Source organism: Amblyomma americanum, chromosome 9 (genome assembly GCF_052857255.1).
Source record: "Amblyomma americanum isolate KBUSLIRL-KWMA chromosome 9, ASM5285725v1, whole genome shotgun sequence".
Taxonomy (NCBI): domain Eukaryota; kingdom Metazoa; phylum Arthropoda; class Arachnida; order Ixodida; family Ixodidae; genus Amblyomma; species Amblyomma americanum.
In genome coordinates, this window is record NC_135505.1 from 129592480 (window position 1) to 129613883 (window position 21404).

Here is a 21404-nt window from a genome sequence, read left to right on the forward strand (position 1 = left end):
TTCGTTCTAGTTTGTAATCAATTATCTTTTAGCAATAAAATAATTAAATTGATATCTTCGCATTGCTCAAAACTATGAATAAAAAACATTGCCCCATGCTGCTTGGTTTTCCTGACTGTTCACTTGCTTTATATGAATCATCACTAAACCCTCATTTCCCTTCACTTGTCTTCTTTAATTGATTCAAATAATAATGGTAGCCCTCCACAGAGCATACGAGCTTTATCTCAAATTGATATCTCGCTTCACGCAATCTCTGTTCACATACCATCGAGCTTCGGATCATCGTGCTGTTTTAACTGCTGAGTAATAGTTTCAATAGATAGCTTCAAAAATTAATTCTTGCACCAGAGGTTTGTGCCAGAGATTGCGATTTCAATCAGAAATCAGAAAGGTTTTATATGTATTTAACGGTATTAGAGTGCGTGCTTTGAAAGGAAGGAGCCCAGAACTCAGCACCTGATTTCTATGGATGGTCCTTGAATAAAGAAAGCACATTAGCTTTCATTCTACCTTTGGTTCAGGTGCTGAAATTTCGTGTTCGCATTAATGAAACGACATACCGGATGTAATATTTTGTTGTAACTTATTGCCCAGCTTTGTAGCAAAAACGAAACAGAGAAAATTTCGTACTTAATCTAATGCGTGGTACGAGAGGCGTGGTGAATGAAACTGATCGGAGTGCATGTATGCATGAGTGATTGGCGAGTATTGTGGAGGGACAGCTTACAATGCGACTAATCAGTTTGTAAGAATAGATAGTACGAGGATCGTTAATGTATGCTAAAATTAGGAACGCTTCAAGCGAAACTTGCGGTATTTAAACATTTTTTGTCAGTGGCGTATATACGGAGTGATTTTCAGGCACACATTGAAAGGTATGGTTTCATTTAGAGTGACGTATCATTCAATATTTCAGTTGTTCAAAACAGAGTTCGTCGGATTGCTGTGTTTTGAAATTTTCATAATAAAACGTGGTCATTGCAAAAAGTTTTTAATAGGTGCAATGCAATTCATTTTTGAAGCTGATTGTCTCTTCCATCGATTTAATATCCAGCACTGTTCAGTAATGCAGTTTGGATGATTTTAATTTAATGCATATATTTTCCTTTTTTGTATATTTATGTTATGAAGCGAAAAGAATAACCTAATAGAAATTACAATGTCTTTTCACCAAAAGTATTACAGAAAGGGAAAGAAGAGATATGGTATAGCCGCTTTCTGAAAAAAAATTTGCTTTCGTTCTTGTACATCTAATACATTTGAAAGTTACCTGTGCAGAACATGTAGGCAATGATATGAGCTATATGCAAATATTTGCATAAAATTTCATCAAAAGCGTAAAGAGAGTAACATGATCCTGGGATGTGACATTTCTCAATGGCATGATAATCTTTGCTACCGTTTCAGCGTAATATAATGTAAAAAATTCTATATTGCCCTCATGAGCCAACATAGCTGTTCCATGATGCAGTGAAACTAACGAGTTATGTTTGAAGTTTTGTTGACAATAAATTAGGAGCCTTCTAATCTTTTAAAACCAAACATAGAGATGATGGTCCTTTCGTCCTTATAAAAGGACATAAAATGCACAGTGTTTGCCTAGAACAGCCGACAATAGTTGGAGAATTCTTCTATTATGGCAATCAAATAATAAAAAAAAGTTTTGTGAATGCATTCCACGCGAATGTAATTACGGTAGCATTAAAAAGATGTTTTTCAAGTATTTTGCAGTTTGGGCCCCCGATTTAAGACATAAGTCACATGTAGATAAACCATTTTAAGGCCGAACGTGCTAGAAGCAGACCTCTACGATGGAGCTGACACATGTTGTGGACGCTACAAGAACCCGAAGACTCTCCAGGGGAACAGTCGCTAAGGATAGTATTACTTCTCTGTACGAATCCCTTCTGAGCCCAGCATTCGCACACACAAAGATGACCAATAAAATAGCTTATATTAAAACATTCACTGAATGAACGGGCTGCTTTTTGCGCAAAACATTGTATGTATTTTTGCCTTAAACCGATATCTTGTAGTACGCATCCTGTACCAACCTCGAAATGGAAAAGAATTTGGTCGAAACTCAGTGCTGTATGCGTTGAGCTGTTTGCTTCTACAAGCTGCAAGCGTTCAGTGCACATCCATAATTCGTTTTCAATGATCGATGTGTTCAGCGACGTAGTTTTCGTGACGCGAGTGAAGGCTCAGAGGACAACAACCAATCTGTGATGGCATACACGCTCGAAAGCTCTCGCTGCAGACACACAAAGAAAGTCTTTTACTTTTTTTTCTGTCGGTTCCATAACTTAAAACCAGAGCAGAAAATCACGGTGGGACGACATATGAGACGGATGACGTGATGGATGATGAAATGCAAAAGAAATCCTTTAAAACCATCCTGATGCCTGAGAGCAAGGCAAAGTTCGCGGAGTCCTCCTAGAGATGGGTCTCTTCGCACAGCTTCTCTGCGCCTTCTTTATCGGTGGAGCTTTTGGTGAGCGCCTCATATTATCTGCAGCGCACAGCATGAAATTTATGGGCGGGGCTTTTCTTTCCGCAAACAAATCGTATTACGTTTCCAGCTTTCCTGAACACATGTGTCTGATTCGCCAGTGCACTTTAAATGCTTTAATATTTGGATGATTCCATACAGCAGTTTCGGTTTTATTTCTGGTATTCGGGCTTTCGGTAACACGCAAGTACTAGGAAGAAACGGCAACGCTCTAGGTCATCTGAGCCCAGAACAGTTTGAGAACACGCGTCCTGTCTCTGACTTTCTCATTACACACGTACGGTGTCCATGTGCCCTTCTTGCATGCGTTGGTAGATTCACTTTCGCTGGCGAAAAGTCGACTGTGCCGTAACAAAAACATAGCTAATAAATCGCATTAGACCTGAACACACACTGCTATCGGATCAACTTTTCTAGCGGCTGATAAGCGCTCCTTCAATGAATCGGGAGCGATTGGTGTAGAAAACGTGCTGAGAAGATACAAAATGCGTATTGTGCCCTGAATACAGAGGCATTATTCAGAGATTTCATCCATTAGGCGATCGCTGATTGGATGCTGTTTAAGAACGTACCACGTCTCTAGTTAACAGCTTCAATTTACTCCTTTAACTGCTATCCCCTTGTCACAGGTTCCTCTGTCTATTTATTTTATATCTTTGAGTGCGTGTTTTTGTATACCGGTTGTCTAAGCGTCTTTTGCCCCACAGCGGCTGGTTCGACTAAGATGCGTCGACGCGCCCTCATTTCCTCTTCAGAATGGTCCTTGCGGCCCTGCTGACCTGATTCATGCAAATAAGCTCAAGAGCAATGGTTAGGATATCTAACGTCTAAGCTAGGCCGTGTAGGGTAAAGTAAGTGCCTTCACGCTCTTTCTATAGCCACCACCGTTTATTATTAAGAAGGGTTCACAACTGGCTGCCGTGGTCATATGTTTGCATCCATACTCTCTTATGAACAGGCTTGACTCTTAAGACTCTCTTATGAAGAGACGACTCTTATGAACACGCATGTTTCTTTGCACCGACCATTACGAGTAGTTGTGTCTTGTTACGAAACGCCTTGTAAACTGATCACCCAGAACTAGCATGTTTCCTCTAGGCACAGTTTAAATGACAAGCTCCGTCATCAATAAAAGTTTGCTGAGAACCGCCGGTGCCTTCACGACCTCCTTCTTTTCTACCTTGAGGCGCATGTACGGTGCTCGAACTCTTTGTGAGAACGGGTCATTAAGTGTGGCCCATTAAACAGGACATGCAGTAAACATTGGTTCCTTCAAAATTATTTATTGAATAAGAAGGGTTTTTTGAGCCAAGAAATATTTTCTTGAATTGTGCCATTGATGTCAGACTGCAATGACTAGCTGTTGTCTAGTTAGAGCAAAATAATGCAAGGAACTTACGATAGAGAACCGACAATTGCTCCGGACTGTTGCTCCTTCAGCCCTGCAGTGCTTATACTTATCCTGGCAGGTTTTGAGTCCGTCCGCTGTGCGATGAACAAGATTTGAAGCAACTGCCCTGTTTTCTTGATCAAATGTAAATTTCCTTGCTCTTCATGTTCTAGCCGCGCTCTTGCCCGCTTCGCAAAGTACTTCCCAAAAGCAAAGATATTTCAATGAGCACGAATGTTCTTTTCAGAAAGCAAGACTGAAAATAAACGTACAAAACCACTATTTATGAATCAGTTACCCCGGACATCTCTTGATTTATAAAACTACATACGACACATTAACTTCAAAACAAAATGAGCACTGACCCTCACTCTCACTGCATGACGGAATATACCTAGAGGTTCAATTCCGCAGCTGCTGCAAGCAGGTTCATGTATCAGTTGATCTTAATATTCAGTTTTGATATTACTGACGAAGTGTCTCCAGTTTTCTTTCTATTTTGGCTCTAAAATTTTTTTTACACATTTTATTGACGGAAGTAAGATTATGTGTGTGTGTTTAAACGTAGCGAATGCCACTGTTTATGGGTGACGGAGCATCACCAAGCTGCGAAACAGCGTACTTTTCTTCTTTGTTGCTCATTTGTATTGTGAATAACTTGCATGCGGGTACAAAATGATACACCTTTGTTTGAGTTTTTTGTTTTCGTATACAGTACAAGAATAGTAAAAATGAACACATTGAACACATTTATGAACACATTCAAAGAATTTCATACATTAAAGCCAAGCGGATGTATTTTTGGCCTTGTCATGATTGCTTGCCGAGACGTTTCTCAGGAAGACTTAAGGCTGAAACGAACAAAACACAACCAATGCAGCGAAGAATTGTTGATTTTTTAAAAAAAAATTGATAAACTAACGCTTCTATTTTTCTCACGGACTGCGAGGTTTGTGCAAGTGTTCCATTTTTGGAACAATGGCGTTTGGCAGGAGTAGATTTCAAAGCCAGGTAGTATTCTTTTCTTAGATTCTTCCTTGTCACGTCACTTGGCATCAACGCTGTCCCACTTTGGCTGGCAAATATGTGCGCACAGCTTCTAGGGCAAAGCATTTGTGGGCAGAGTTCAAAGTGAATGCTCAGTATCCTGGACGAGCTGCAGGTGTTCAGGCTCTGTTCTACCGACTACCTACTGCACCTGAGAGGCGTTTCAAAGCGTTTGAGGCCTCTCACTTACATCTCTGTCCCACACGATAACTGAAAAGATTACATCGAGAGAAGGCATTGAGGGTGCATGCAGCGTGTGGCCACAGCACCCTCCCTAGCCCTCCTCAACCCCAGCATGCAGCCCACCAGAAGGCGATGAAGTAAGCGCGAGGCAGGATGTTGGCCCCGTGATGATGGAATGAAGGCATGCGTGGGTCGTTCCTAGAATCTCGCGTATTAAGCTGATTGGCGTATACGCGGTCCCATTTTGTCTGTAAACTAACTGGGCACAGGTTTGGAATGCTCTCAGGCAGACGTTTTCAGGCAGCGCCCGAAGCGTATATTATGCATGTTGAACACACCGCATGTTCTCGTCTCTCATAAGGCAGCTACGTGCATTGTCTGATAAGCATTGCGAAGCGTTCGTGGCGTCTCACGACCACGTCTCCCCCCAGATGACGGCAAATATTACACTGAGCGAGAGGCGAGATTTTATGAAGCGCGTGGTTTGAAGGACCCTCCAGACCCCTCCCCACTTCCTTCCACCCGGCACGCGCACCACTTGAAGACTATGTAGGCAACGCGAGGTAACCGAAGAGGGTGGTAACGTGATTGTGGAGCGGAGCCATGCGTGGGTTGTCGTGGGATGTGCGTGTCATAGCTATGCTGTGAACACCAATGCACAAAAAATGTTTTCCACCCTACCATGGCTTCCGCAGCTCTGTATGCAATACAGCTCACGCTGCGACAGAAAAAAAAGTTATTCAAGAAGAGTTGTCTTCGCTCTATATTGCTGTCTCAAATTTTCGAAAACATTGCAGCAGACATAAGGTTGTCGTCTGATAGCGCGAAGAAAGATTTCGCTAACTACAGACTACAAAATCTTTTTTAGACGTAGGGCATTAGCATTCTCTGTATGATACACGATTAACTTTTATCTTCTAAAAATGAAATCCTCAAGAAAAGTCATGCATAGTCGTTTTAAAGGTGCCTACATTTCTTTCCACGTTAATATAAAACGCATATGTAAACAGAAGATAAGGATTTTTGTATTTGTATCTTTGCTACACAGTGCAGCGTTTAAAAGATTGTGTACCTTCTAGATATTTTAGAGTTTCCAGATTTGCTAATGTCACTATGCCACGATGGTCCACGCCACCACCACTACTGCTGCATTCTTGTCTGACCGGGTAGATATCCCAAAGCACAACGCAATAATTCTTTTTTTTTTCGTATTAGTGCGAGCTTGATGCAGGGCAGTTATTTGTCAAATAAGCGGACTGAAGACTACCTTGAACACTTGGTAGAATATTAAAAGGGTGTTTTGCTACACGCGATGTGATTCGGCTTCTATACGTGAGGCGATTTGAATCCGTTCACGCCTGTTCGCTAGGACGTTTGCCACTTCAGTAGTTTTCCGACTAATCGTAAATGCAGGGTTGCTGACCTAGCCAACAATTGTGGACAAAGGCTTTGTTGAGAGGGGAAGAGTGTAGGAACACAATTTTTTATATAATGTAACATTTTAATCTAAAAATCTATCTATCCGCAGATATCCCGTCGACAGACATATTTTTTTCAATATTCAAATTTTTGCGCCATAAATGTTGTACAGGTGTCCGCATTTTGATGTTAGAACACGCGGAGTGCTCGCACTTTTTTCAGGTATATATCAGGCGGGATAATTTTCAGGTTACTCTGGCTTGCGTTTTTGTTCTTTTTAACAGTCTAGGCTTTTGAGTGTTTCTGTTGTTTTTACATAACGTGAATGCTCAGCGAATTTCTTTAGTTTAACTTATTGACTTTTTTCGCTTTGTTGTTTTGTGGATTTTTTGGCGTTTCTCAAATTCCTCGAAGATGTTTCGCCTTATGATCTTCAGATATATCTTGTTCTAGGACCGTACTAATTTCTTACTTGCTATTAGAGAGTTCCCTTAAGACTGAAGAAGCGTTAAAATGGAATGCAAGTGATTTTTATGCAGTGATACTAAGATTATTTGTACGTACTTGGGGATTAACAAAGCCTGTAAAATACGTAAAGCGTAATCCGTAAAGCAAGAAGCGCATGTTCTGTCTTTACTTGTTGGGCTTGCGGTCCTTTCTTGCACTTCATACAATAGTATATAAGAAATGCTATTCAACTCCTGTACTGGCTCTTGCACACAGAAAAATATGCACCCCAGTTTCCTTTTCTAACTCTCCCCTGGTGGAGTACGTTTATTGGAAATGTTTCGAGCGCTGACACGCAAGCGTGCAAGCGGCAGGTTGTTGCATATATCTAAAAATGTTATTATTTTGGCTTATAACACAATAAAAAAGACTGAGGGCGTAGCACGACCCACCTTATAGTGTTCTAGACAGTACATATAAAAATAAGCCTTTCTTTTGGCCATTGATAACGAGCCCACCTACATCATTCCTCTCAAGGAGACAACTGTGCGAAATTTGCAAATATATGCGCTTGTAATACGGCCAACTTCAAGCCAGCCTCTAGAGACACCTTAGCTCACCTCTAGAGAAGAATAATGCTACCTCTACTTAACATCTTTGGTTACAGGCGCGAAATAAGATACAACACAAGGCAGAAAGACGGGATGGCGCGCCACTCATAAGTGATTTATTTGGAGGCAACACGCACAAATATATATATATATATATATATATATATATATATATATATATATATATATATATATATATATATATATATATATATATATATATGTCTTATATGCAAGGAATACTATCATCTTGAAAATTGATATGATAGCGAAAGGGTGAAAAAATTGTTCACAGCCTTATAGTTCCACCTTTCCTTCTCCCTCCTCTTCCCTGAAAGTGGAAAGAGAATCCTTGTTTTTCCACCCTGTCACCTGTCAACCGAGGAAGGTTCAAGACAGCAAGTGGCAGGTGCCGAAACTGACGACGCCGACGGCGGGAAACGCATAATCGAGCTGATAAACGCTAACGCTCATAACGCAATCAGGAGGACTAAACGGGCATTCGTACACTAATTAAAAATACAGGATTGAAGGCTTTCATATAGTCGTCAATAGCAGAAGGGCTGCTTGTTAACAAGGTAGCTCGTCTGTCTGCGGCGCTTGTTGTCTTGTCCCACCGCTTTATATATATGGGTCCCGTTGCTGCCTATGTAAATTTATGACTACCTCTTTCAATCAGTATGCATCGACACGCCCATAAGAACTCTCTGAAAAGGTCTCTATGGCACTACTTTACTGCTTGAGATACATTTCTGCAGCTTCCGCGGCTGATTCACGCTGTCTAATCTACGCCGTCAGGAGCAAGCCCCGGGGTTCAATGTTCTTTGCATCACCACCTATCTTCTTTACGATGACTGCGCTACAATGAGCTGCAGCGGTAATTAGTGTTTTCTGAGCACTTGACTCGGTTGTTTCTGACACGCGTGGTCAAGGCACCGGTCACTGCTATTCTATGCACGTCATGCAAGAAAATGACTACTCTGGAACACAAGACACTAGTGCGTAACCTCTTCGTCCCGTCTAGATACGAAATTGAAACACGAAAAACAAACTTTTGCCACCGGTAGAATATTCGCCCATCGTTTTTTACCAACACGAAACGTACTTAACGACACTCGTGCTATAATCTGTGAACACTAATAACGTGTTCTTGAGTATGATATTCTTATGAAGCGAATATCAGGTAAATAGTTGTGCGTTAAAAATGAGTTCTTCCAGAATGCTCTAGTAGAGAAAAAATACAAATTTTCATTACACTTTATATCCAAACGTAAATGAACTATTTGTTCTAAAAGTAGTTCGAGAAGTAGCAGAAAGTATCATAACAAACCGTACGATGCGTTTGTAACTGCAGCTACCATGGCCTTTACTGCTATCACTCGTGCTGTGCTTACTGCTTTCTGTCAACTTAGTTTTCATTACTTCACTTATTCACCATGAACAATTCTTTGACACAGTGAACGTGGCATCCTATACATAAATATTCCACGATCAGAGTGTGGACACGCGACAGTGGGAGCGGCCCATCGAAGGCATCCCCTTTTCATCTGGATGAAGAAACTCTCTTTTATTGTAGGTTTAGTCGAAAATAACAGAAATTTGGAATCGGAAGGAAGACACTTTTTCACTGTTAACAATGTTTTGACCTGAGGCAAGATAACACCTGCCTCCGCCAACATATTCATTGCGATACTAAAAACCCAACTCTTTAACAATGAGTATTTGAAGTAACTCATGCACAATTTTTTTTTGTACGATGCCTCTAGCCTGGCCCCAGGACAAAGCTAGCCGAAAATATTAATAGCAAATTACAACACCTTTCCGGATTCACATATCTCATTCACAGCACCTAAAACAGGTGTGAATTTATTTGACATTGCCTTACAGGCAAACAGAAATGTCCTTAAGTTTAATAACTTCAGATAACGCAGCAATCGGCAGCAGTATCAATATTTTAGGAGAAGCAATATACACCAGTGCCACACTATCATTTCTTTCTCACGGGCTCATAAATAATGATAGATTTGCTGTGACTTCGTTTACTGTGAACATCACGCTGAAACACTAAAAGCAAATTTACAAGTTGACAAATACCCCACGCCCATCGTCTGGTATACTATCCTAAATTGACATAGTTAAGATTTAATTAAAATACTCGGCTCCCAAGAATCGCATGTCGCTAAAATCTAACCTAGCTGGTTCTGTTATACTCGAAAAAGCAACAACGTGTTAACAGTCGCCATTATAGGCATTTTAACATTATCCAGCTAGACAGTAACATATGTCCCCTTCTTAAACACCCAAGAACAAAGACATACATTTGTAACATGAGCCTTAACCTGCTTCCGTATAAGAAAATTTTCTGACAAACGCTCCGCCTTAATAAATGGAACCTCGATCAAAACAGAGAAAGCGGAGAAATATGTGTACGAACGTTCCAGGTAAATTAGGCAGTTTTATGGGCGACAGTGTAACACATACTTTTATCTGTAGCACTACTCGAGCTATGATTTTAAGGCTTTTATTTTAAACTAGGTTGTACTTACAGCGTCGTTACAAGGGTTCAGTGTAAGCAGACCCCTAAAAAAATTAGCCTCGCACCATTGCTCAGCTGGCACGCCCAACCTTTCGCAGCTTACGGTCCTCACATCGTGCTTGCGACGTCCAGAACAAGCATGATTCAATAGTCAATTAGAATTCCCCTGTGAACCCACGGTTTCCCATTGGCAAAGGAAATAATTTTATGAAAAAGGAACAGGGGAGATATTTTCTCAGGCCGCAGTACTTCTAACATTCTTAAATTTGATTTCTTTAAGGACAAGCTAGGTCTAGAATGATAGTTAGGGGTAATGAAACGTGCGAATCGGTTTTCTGCAGATTCAGTAAGGTCAAATAAGGTATGTTGAGCTGTAACCTGCATTACAAATGAGTATTACTGCTCAGGCGTTACTAGAGTTTGAAAGTGTATAAGTTTGAGATGAAAATGTGTCTAGCCGAAGCTGCGACACAAATAATCATGTGTAGGGTGAGCGATGGCAATAATGAAGTCGATATATGCGCTCCACGAAATAAACTGTCGAGAGACCGGGCTAATTGGAGCGATATGGGAGAGGCCTGTGCCCTCCAGTGGGTGTAGTTAGGCTTATGATGATGATATGGACATCGAGGTGCTTGTAAGAAGGACTTTCTCCACGTTATCAGTAATAATGATATAGCCGGAACCATCAGGTTGGCTAGGATTGAGCGAGATTCTCATGCTTTTTCAGTTGTTAGCGTTTGAAATCAGTTGTAATTAATCGCACCTGTTTGAATACTGTCAAGGTCAGATTGAAGGACAAAGCAATCGTTTCGGTTTTTTATTGATGGATACATAACACCATCACCAGCAAATATTTTATTAGGCTAATGTATATCATATATATGTATATATATATATCGGACGCAATATTCGGAGGTCGTGGGTTCGAATCCCACCGGCGGCATGGTTGCTTTTTCCGCGGCTTTCGAAGTAATTTTTTTAAAGCAACAGATTAATCGAAGCAATAAAAAAATTTAGGAAAACATTAGAAACATTAACCTGTGCACCATGGTTTCGGTGACTGTTACTCGAGTTCCTGGCTGCATGTGTAAAATGCAAAATATATGACCAACCTGGTTGAAACAATCATTATACTAGTCACTTTTCTATTCAAAACTCAGTTACAGCATTCTAGTACGGGGAACTACGACAGCTTCAACCTGCAACAAATTAATCATTGTACAAAAGAAAATATTGAGCATGTGTGAAAGCTATGTGTGTGACAAACGAAGACTCCGAACAATACCGTTCTTCATTAAATATAGCGTGCTTAATGCAAATCAAGTTTATTATTTCAAGCCACTCCAGTGGATATATAGATATAGGCTGCACACAATACCCGTCGACAGTTCACCTTCATATCCAATACGTAGACCACACCATCTGAAGCCCGCCACAAGAACTAATTACGCAAGGCAAACGTTGAATTATCCAACGATTAATATAATAAACAGTGATCACTTTTACGTACAATACACACAATCCTTCCACAACTTCAAAAAGGACTGTAACAGCTATTAGTTGGCAGTGACATCGCATTTTCATTTTGTGTAACTTGCGCTCATCCCTGATAACACATGTAACCTCAGTTATGTTGCATTATGTTATGTTATTTCTATGTTATTATTAATGTTATGTGTTCTGTTATTTCTCTTAGCGCTTGTAAAATATATTTCCCATTGTTTCAGCAATTCCATTGCTTATAAGTCTAAACCTTGTTTTTTCTGAAATGTTTCTCTGTATTGATCTATTTACTGGATATGCTATTTATTTTCGGGCCAGCGAGTTCTATGGTTTTTTTTTCTTTGTTGACCTCGGATGTAATACTATTTTATTGTTACATAATACTTATTGTTTATGTATTTTCTGCCTTTTCAAAATCTATCATGTTCAATAAAAGTAATGCTTTCAAAACATGCGTTCTGAATAATTGAATTTTTCGTTGCTCTCTCCTGTGTGTTAAAATATGTTTGGCAAATATGTGTATGTATGATACATCATGCTGCCCTGAACGGTAGGGGCGCAGAGGCTCTGTCAGGCATTTTACCCTTACCTCTTCCCCCTACATGGCGAGAATCCATGAAACAATTAACAGTAAAAAAAGATGACGTCCAAGGTCTTTTGTTCGGCATCGACATACAGGGCGACTATATCGGCGATGGTTCAGGTGCTCGGTCAGTCCGTTGGTCTGCGGATGGTATGCAGTTGTCCTCTTGTGTCTGGTTTGGCTGCAACGCAGGATGGCTTGCGCTAATTCCGCCGTGAATGCTGTTCCTCGGTCAGTGATTAGCGCAAGTCCGTGCAAATCTGCTGAAAGGACTTAAGGGGGTTCAACGGGGTTCAGATATCCTACTGGTCTGCGGGGAGGAGTCTTGTCGCTGACAATCTCGGCAGGCTTTCACCTAATGTGCGACATCGGCAGACAGTCGGGCCACTAATACTTGTCTTGAATGCGGTGGAGCTGTGCGAGAAAACCAGAGATGTCCAGCTGTCGGCTCGTCGTGTGAAGCCTGTAGAAGCCTGCAGCCTTCGCGGAGACAAGCAGGAGGAACAACGAGGTAGGCTGTCCCGTTCGCTGGGAAGTTCTTCATGAGGACAGTATTCTGTGCACAGAAGGAAGACAGTCTTCGTTTGAATGAGGCGGGGAGTGAAGAAACCTTGTCTTAAAAGTACTTGATGAGGCGTTTTAGGTCCGGATCTGAGAATTGCTACTGTGCAGAAGAGCTGGGGTTGATCGGTCCCAGGAAGGCGTCCTCGTCGTCATCCGGTGGCGGTGCATCTACAACGGCTCGTGAGAGGCAATCGGCGTCAGAGTGCTTGCATCCGGACTTGTAAACGACGGTGACGTCAAACTCCTGGAGACGCAGACTCCCTCGAGCGAGGCGGCCAGAGGGGTCCTTCAAATTGGCAAGCCAGCAGAGCGCGTGGTGGTCGCTGACCACCTTGAACGGCCGTCCGTAGAGGTAGGGGCTGAATTTCAACATGGTCCAGATGATGGCGAGGCACTCCTCGGTTGTCGAATAGTTAACCTCGGCTTTGGAAAAGGAACGGCTGGCGTATGCGATGACCTTCTCCAACCCGTCGCTTTTTTGAGCGAGGACGGCGCCTAGGCCCATGCTGCTTGCGTCGGTATGAACTTCAGTATCGGCGCTTTCATCAAAATGCGCGAGGATATGTGGGGACTGTAAACGACGCGGAAGTTCTCGGAAGGGTACTGCTTGCGGTTCCTCCCATTTAAATGGCACGTCTGCCTTCGTCAGTTCGGTCAGGGGCTCGGCGATGCACGAAAAGTTTTTCACAAATCGTCGGTAATATGCGCACAGTCCGAGGAATCTGCGCACTGCTTTCTTACCGGCCGGCGGTGGAAACTGTTCAAAATTAGCTTTTTTCTGCTGGTCTGGGTGTACTCCCTACTTGCTAACGATGTGGCCTAGAAGCAGCAGCTCTTCATAGGAAACTTGGCACTTCTCTGCTTTCAAAGTTAGGCCAGCCGACTTGATGGTGTCTAGTACTGTTCGAAGTCTTTTGAGGTGCTCTTCATGGTTCTACGCGAAGAAAACGACATCCCCTAAATATACCAGACAAACTTGCCACTTCAGGCCTGCCAGCACAGTATTTATTACCCGCTGAAGCGTCGGTGGTGCGGAACAGAGACCAAATGGCATTCCCTTGAATTCAAAGCGCCCATCTGTGGTGATGAAACCGGTATTCTCGCGATCTCTTAAATCGACCTCAATGTTCCAGCAGCCACTCTTGACATACATCGATGAGAAATACTTGGAGTTGCAGAGCCAATCCAGTGTGTCGTCGATGCAGGGAGGATGTAGACGTCCTTCTTTGTTATGTTGTTCAAGTGGCAGTAATCAACGTAGTATCGAAGAGCGCTGTCTAAAACAACCGGTGCCGCGCATGGGCTGTTTGTATGACGTCGTCGCGGAGCACTTGGTCCCGGATGGCTTGTCGTTCTCGCGGCGACACACGGTAGGAGCTTTCACGGAGGGGTCGGGCGTGCTGGTCGGTTATAATGCGATGCTTGGCAATTGGCGTTTGTCAGACCTTGGGCGATGACGAAAAGCACTCGCAGTACCTTCGAAGCAGATTGTGGATCTGGTCGTGTTTGTTCAGGGGCGTGGCTGGGTTGATGTCGAAAGTGGGTGAGTTCTCTTGGTCAGGCGAATCCTCTGCGGACGGGTCGGCGAGGGCGAATGAGTCTCGTACGTCAGATATTTCATCGAAGAAACCAAGCGTGGTTCCTAAAGCGGCGTGGCGGCAGCTTTGAAGAATGAACTAACAAACAGTGCAAAGATTCGATATATATATATATATATATATATATATATATATATATATATATATATATATATATATATATATATATATATATATATATATACACTTCATTTCGCCATAGATTTATTTTGAGTCGACGTTTCGAACAGAGCCTGTCCTTTCTCAAGACTGAGGTTACAGGGGTCTTCTTCCTCTTCTTAAGGAGTTGGCACTGGCACACATGTACGACACATGAACAAAAGAAACAAACGGAGGCAAAGAATACTAGAAAAGATACAGATAGAAAGGGAAATTAGGGGGAACAAAAAATAAAAAAGAAAGAAAAACGTGCTGTCACCCGCCGCCCACCCCGAAGCCGCGGGGAGCCGACCCCGGACGAGGGAAACAAAAAAAAAGGAAAACACGGAGCGGGAGGGGATAATGGCTACCCATCAAGGCAACAGAGCGGCGGCGTGTAAGGTGGACAGGAGCAGACGGTGGCGGGATCGCCCTACACACAAATGTTAAAGACGCGTGCACTCGCGTGCCCCGACCATAAAGAGCAAACAAATAAACAGAATAAAATGCACACAGGGCCGGAGCTTCCGTCATCTGGAACCACTTCGGTAGCCAGAGCCAAGGCCGAATCAGCGGCGCCGTGAGCTTAACTAAACACACGTGCACTGTGCATGAAAACACCCAGACACACAGCAGTAAAACATCCGAGCTCATGCCAGTGTCGTGTGGCGGCTAAATGACAATGGCGGGAGCATTTAAGCGAGTAAGGTGTACAGAAACAGAGGGTGGCGGAATTGTCCAACATATATAAATTGGAGATGCTTGCACTCGCGTGATCTGGCCAGAAAAAGTAAACAAATAAACAGAATAAAATGCAGAAAAGGACAAGAGACTTCCGTCATCTGAAACCATTTCCGCAGCCCGAGTCAAGGTAGAATCAGCGGCGCCGTGAGCTTAACTACACACACGTGCACTGTGCCTGAAAACACCCACAAAAGAAAAAAAAGTGGAAAAACATCCGAGTTCGGCCAAGTGTGGTGTGGGAGGTAAATGTGAATGGCGTGAGCACTTAGGCAAGGGTTCTTCAATTGCACCCCGTCGTCAAGGTAATCGAACTGGGAAGATAGGGGCAGGATGGGGTAGGGAATGAAGAAATTTGTGTGAGCTTGAAAAAGATGTCACTGGCAAGAAACGACCGAGGTATGTCAAGCTGGCTCTCGTAATGTCAGCAACGGCCCTGCAAGGGGCGGATGGAGGACAATACACCTGGACTTTCATTAATGCCGTGGGGAATTGTTTCAAATTTGTAAATGAAGTACGACTCGCGTTGTTCTCTTTCCCGGGTGTTGTGAAACCCACCCTGTAGAACTGTTAACTTAATTGCATCAAATGGGTGGTTTCGCTCATTAATGTGTTTTGACAAGGGAAGGTTGGGTAGGGATAAGATATGCGCGCGGTGGTTATTAAAGCGAATTCGTAGAGGGTTGACGGTCTGTCCAATGTACTGCATACTGCACACACTGCATTCTAGGAGGTTTATTACGTTGCAGGAATCACAATCAAAGTTGCCATTAATTTCCCATTTGAAGCCTGAAGCTGTGCTTACTGCACAGCTTGATGTTTGTATGTGTTTGCAGACCTGGCATCTACTTTTTCCACAGGGCCGGCACCCCAAAACCGGCTGGTTATTTGTTTTTGAGTGTACAAGAATATTTTTAATGTTTTTTGGTCGTCTGTAGATCACGTGAGGGGGAGCAGTGAAAATTTTGGTGAGGCGCTCGCTTTGTTCGAGGATGTTGAAATGTTTTCTGAGGATTTTGTTTACGTTAGGCGGGTTACTGGTGAAGGTACGAGATTTGCCCGGGGGTCTGTTTCGTCGTTGTAGCGACATCCCTCCAGTATTTGCTCTCGGTTGAGTTTAGATGCCTTTTCAATGGCATCGTCGACAATGGCGGGGGGGTATCGTTGCTTAATGAGGACTTGTCGCATGCGTTTCGAATTTTTTACGAAGTCCTCGTCTTGGGAACATATTCTTTTAAATCTATGTGCCCGAGAGTATGGGATGCTTCTTTTAGAGTGACGAGGATGGCAGCTTTGGAAGTATAGGTATTGTTGGCGGTCCGTCGGTTTTCAATATACACCGGTGGTAAGTGAGCCTTTGTTTACCGAAATCGCAACATCTAGAAAGTTAATTTTGGTGTTGGAGTACGTGTAAGTGAAAGATATGTTGGGGTGGACGAGATTGAAGTTTTCAATAAAACGTATGAGTTCTTGCTCTGTGTCAGTCCATATTAAAAAGATGTCATCCAAGTAGCGTTTGTATAGGGTGGGCTTAATGGGGCAATCTTTCAGAAATTTGGATTCAATACTATGCATGAAGATATTGGCGTAGGTTGGTGCCATCCTTGTACCCATGGCTGTGCCATTAATTTGCAAATACTGTTCATTGTTAAATTCGAAGTTGTTATATTCGAGTACGATTTTTGCCAGTATTTCTAAAACACGTGGGGTAGGGGTTTCCTCCTTTCTGTTTTGTTCATACGCTTCGATCAGAGATTTAATGCCATCGGAATGAGGAATGTTTGTGTAGAGAGAGACGACATCTAGTGTTGCCAGGAAGGCTCCTTCCGGGAGTTTGAGACCTGCTATTGCGCGAAGGAAATGGTTTGTGTCGCGTATGTATGATGCGTGTGTTGTTGGAATATGTCTAATTAGTGTGTCAATGTAACTGGAAATTGGTTCTGTAATCGTGCCGATGCCAGATACTATAGGGCGGCCAGGATTATTCTTTTTGTGGATTTTCGGTAACCTGTAGAATCGGCCCGGTGACGGGTGTGGTGCGGTGAGGGCTTTAGATAACCGTAGGGATATGTCCCCATTCTTCGCAAGTTGACCCAGGGTCTCCGCTACAAAATGTTGGTATTGCGCAGTTGGGTCTGCTTCAAGACGTTGATAGAAACTAATGTTAGAGAGTTGTCTCAAGCCTTCTTCAATGTATCTTTCGCTGTCCATGACAACTATACCACCTCCCTTATCCGCTGGCTTTATGATTATATCTGTCCTTCTGCTCAGAGCCTTCAATGCATCCCGTTCGTTTTTAGACAAGTTCTGCCTCCCTGGAGTGTGGTTCTTGTAGGCGTAAATAATGTCTTTCTGGACGGCGTTAATGTACATGTCCAAGTGTTTGTCCCTTCCTATACTAGGAGTCCAGTGGTGGTTAGTAACGACGAGTTCTCTGCTATTCCCGGTAACCCGCGCCCGATCGAAGAAGTATTCCCGGAGTCGCAACATTCGTGCAATGTTGTCCAAATCCTGCCCCTATCTTCCCAGTTCGATTAGCTTGACGACGGGGTGCAATTGAAGAACCCTTGCCTAAGTGCTCACGCCATTCACATTTACCTCCCACACCACACTTGGCCGAACTCGGATGTTTTTCCACTTTTTTTTCTTTTGTGGGTGTTTTCAGGCACAGTGCACGTGTGTGTAGTTAAGCTCACGGCGCCGCTGATTCTACCTTGACTCGGGCTGCGAAAATGGTTCCAAATGACGGAAGTCTCCTGTCCTGTCTGCATTTTATTCTGTTTATTTGTTTACTTTTTCTGGCCAGGTCACGCGAGTGCAAGCATCTCCAATTTATATATGTTGGACAATTCCGCCACCCTCTGTTTCTGTACACCTTACTCGCTTAAATGCTCCCGCCATTGTCATTTAGCCGCCACACGACACTGGCATGAGCTCGGATGTTTTACTGCTGTGTGTCTGGGTGTTTTCATGCACAGTGCACGTGTGTTTAGTTAAGCTCACGGCGCCGCTGATTCGGCCTTGGCTCTGGCTACCGAAGTGGTTCCAGATGACGGAAGCTCCGGCCCTGTCTGCATTTTATTCTGTTTATTTGTTTACTCTTTATGGTCGGATACGCGAGTGCACGCGTCTTTAACTTTTGTGTGTAGGGCGATCCCGCCACCGTCTGCTCCTGTCCACCTTACACGCCGCCGCTCTGTTGCCTTGATGGGTAGCCATTATCCCCTCCCGCTCCGTGTTTTCCTTTTTTTTGTTTCCCTCGTCGACCCGCCGCGGTGGCTCAGTGGTTAGGGCGCTAGACTACTGATCCGGAGATCCCGGGTTCGAACCCGACCGCGGCGGCTGCGTTTTTATGGAGGAAAAACGCTAAGGCGCCCGTGTGCTGTGCGATGTCAGTGCACGTTAAAGATCCCCAGGTGGTCGAAATTATTCCGGAACCCTCCACTACGGCATCTAATTCTTCCTTTCTTCTTTCACTCCCTCTCTTATTCCTTCCCTTACTGCGCGGTTCAGGTGTCCAACGATATATGAGACAGATACTGCGCCATTTCCTTTCCCCAAAAAACCAATTATTATTCCCTCGTCCGGGGTCGGCTCCCCACGGCTGCGGGGTGGGCGGCGGGTGACAGCACGTTTTTCTTTCTTTTTTATTTTTGTTCCCCCTAATTTCCCTTTCTATCTGTATCTTTTCTAGTATTCTTTGCCTCCGTTTGCTTCTTTTGTTCATGTGTCGTACATGTGTGCCAGTGCCAACTCCTTAAGAAGAGGAAGAAGACCCCTGTAACCTCAGTCTTGAGAAAGGACAGGCTCTGTCCGAAACGTCGACTCAAAATAAATCTATGGCGAAATGAAGCGTTTTCAACTTTGAATTTTTGCCTCTAGCAACCAAATACGTTTATCTTTCTATGTATATATATATATATATATATATATATATATATATATATATATATATATATATATATATATATATATATATATATATATATATATATATATATATATAAAGAACTAACAGAGAACCCGAAACAGAATCTTGCAGGATATAATGCTACAAAGAGGCGAGGTGCAATCGCTAGCTGCGACAAAATGAGAAAGTTAGGGAGTGGTAGATAGACCTAAAGATGTAACGATCTATATCTAGTGTGCTACTTTTGAGGAGCAGCAGTTGATAGGAAACCTTAGCGAAGGTTTTAGTGTAATTGAATATATATTCAATAAACTACACTATCCAAATCTGAGGCAATGCTGTGACTAAAAGACAAAAGCACCCCTCCCTACTACTGATGGTGGTGGTAAGAACATTTATTAATCATAAAGAGAGGTGTTGGTGGTCGTGACCTGAAAGGTCACGCCCTTACAACCACTAGGTGGGATGCCTAGTCAGGCACCCCACTGGCGGTTGCCGCAGCCCGGGCGCACTGCGTTAAGGCCCTTTGGGCCTCGAGTGTGCAGCAGCCAGACAGGGTCGCCGCCCAGTCCTCTCGGGTGAGGTTTGGGATAGGGGTAGGGATGGGTTCTGCTGGCAGGCCCACACCATGTGGTAGTTGTCAGACACCTCCCCACAGTGTGAGCACCGCCCGTCGAATTGAGGATCGAAATGCTTTAGAGTTGCTGGGCACAGCATTGTGTTAGTGAGCAGGCGCAGGAGCACCCGCTCGTTGGCCTTCCCCAGCCCTTTGCACGAGGTGGGAAGAGTTTGGTGCGCGGATTTGTAATAATCGCATATTTCCCTAAAAGTGTAAACCGGATTGATATTGGACTCCTGGTCAGCGTTGGGTCCCGTGAGAAATGCCCGGAGAGAGAGCGCGCGGGCGGCGGCGTCGGCTGCTTCGCTTCCGCAGAGGCCTTGGTGACTTGGAGCCCAAACAAGAGAACGGTGCGCAGGATCCGAGTCTCGGCTACAATTTTGGTAGATGCGATAAGCCAGGGGAGTAGCCCACCCTTGCTCTACGTTTCGACAATCCCCTCGTGAGTCGGCGATTATATATTTGGAGGAAGAATTGGAGGCTGCCAGTGTGATTGTAACATCTTCGGCGTGAATTGCTGACTGGGCCTTGAAAGTAAGGCCGTCTACTGTTTTGCCCTCGTGGACGACCGCGGCCGTGCACCATCCCATGGGGTCCGGGCCGGAGGCATCCATGTAGAACACTTCTGGTTAGCTCCCAAAATGGCGGTGCCAGGCGCCTGCCATTATGGTCCTCTTTGGACATGTTGGTGGAGAAAGGCCGCACGTGGAGGGCGCGTCTCCAGTGTACAGGAAGGCGGCATCTCTCCTCTGTGAATTGAGTGTGCTGGATGTGAAGACGGGCTAGAAGGCGGCGACCTGACCCTGTCTTTGTGAGACGAGTGTATTGGTTGTCGAGGTGGGCCTCGCGAAGATCCCTGAAAGTGTTCACCATCCCCAGTGCCATGAGGTGGCTGGTAGAGGTAGAGAACGGGAGGTCCAGTGCTCGTTTCATGATTTTGCGGGCATCCTCTTCCTGTCTCCGCAGGTGGAGGTAGAAAGTCGAATACAAGATTCGACTGGTCACGAATGCGTTCGCCAGCCGCAAGGCGTCTTTGAGTAGTAACCCACCGCGCTTGTTGGAAACCCGGCGGACCATGCGGCCCGCCTGGTCCCCCACCTGCCGGAGCTTGGCGAGTGTTGTGTCGCAGCATCGCTGGCTGTGTATGAAGAGTCTGAGGACTCTGATTTCCTACTGAAGGCGCCCGGCGGAGCTGGGAGCCAGAACGAGACACGTCGCTTCTGTGGAGAAGCAGGGGAGGATTGTGTAGATGGGCAGCCAGCAGTTTGGGGCAAGTAAACCAGAAAGGAAGGTACACTGGGGAGAACGTCCTCTCTAAGAATGGCTTCAGGAGATCCGTAGAAATGGAGTCGGGGCGTTCGTGAACATCCACGAAGAAAATACTCGACTGTGGTGTGACTTCACGGAACGGGCCTTCGTAGGAGCCCTGAAGTGGTTTGCGGACGGGGACTCGCCGGACGAAAACATGAGTGAAATTTGGAAGATCAGGTAGAACGTGCGAAGATGATCGAGACCGGTGCTGAGGCGCAGGAGCTCGGAGATGACGGCAAAATCTGCGAAGCTGCACCTCATAACCTGCGCAATCGCGTTTAGAGCC

The 21404-nt window shown here is 44.2% G+C and overlaps 1 non-coding gene across 1 annotated transcript; it reads left to right on the forward strand.

Annotated features, from left to right (window-relative positions):
- The first annotated feature begins 18547 nt into the window (after positions 1-18547).
- On the forward strand, positions 18548-18619 carry TRNAS-ACU (transfer RNA serine (anticodon ACU)). Its single transcript has one exon. It is a non-coding gene; the product is annotated as a tRNA-Ser (tRNA).
- Positions 18620-21404: the final 2785 nt, after the last annotated feature.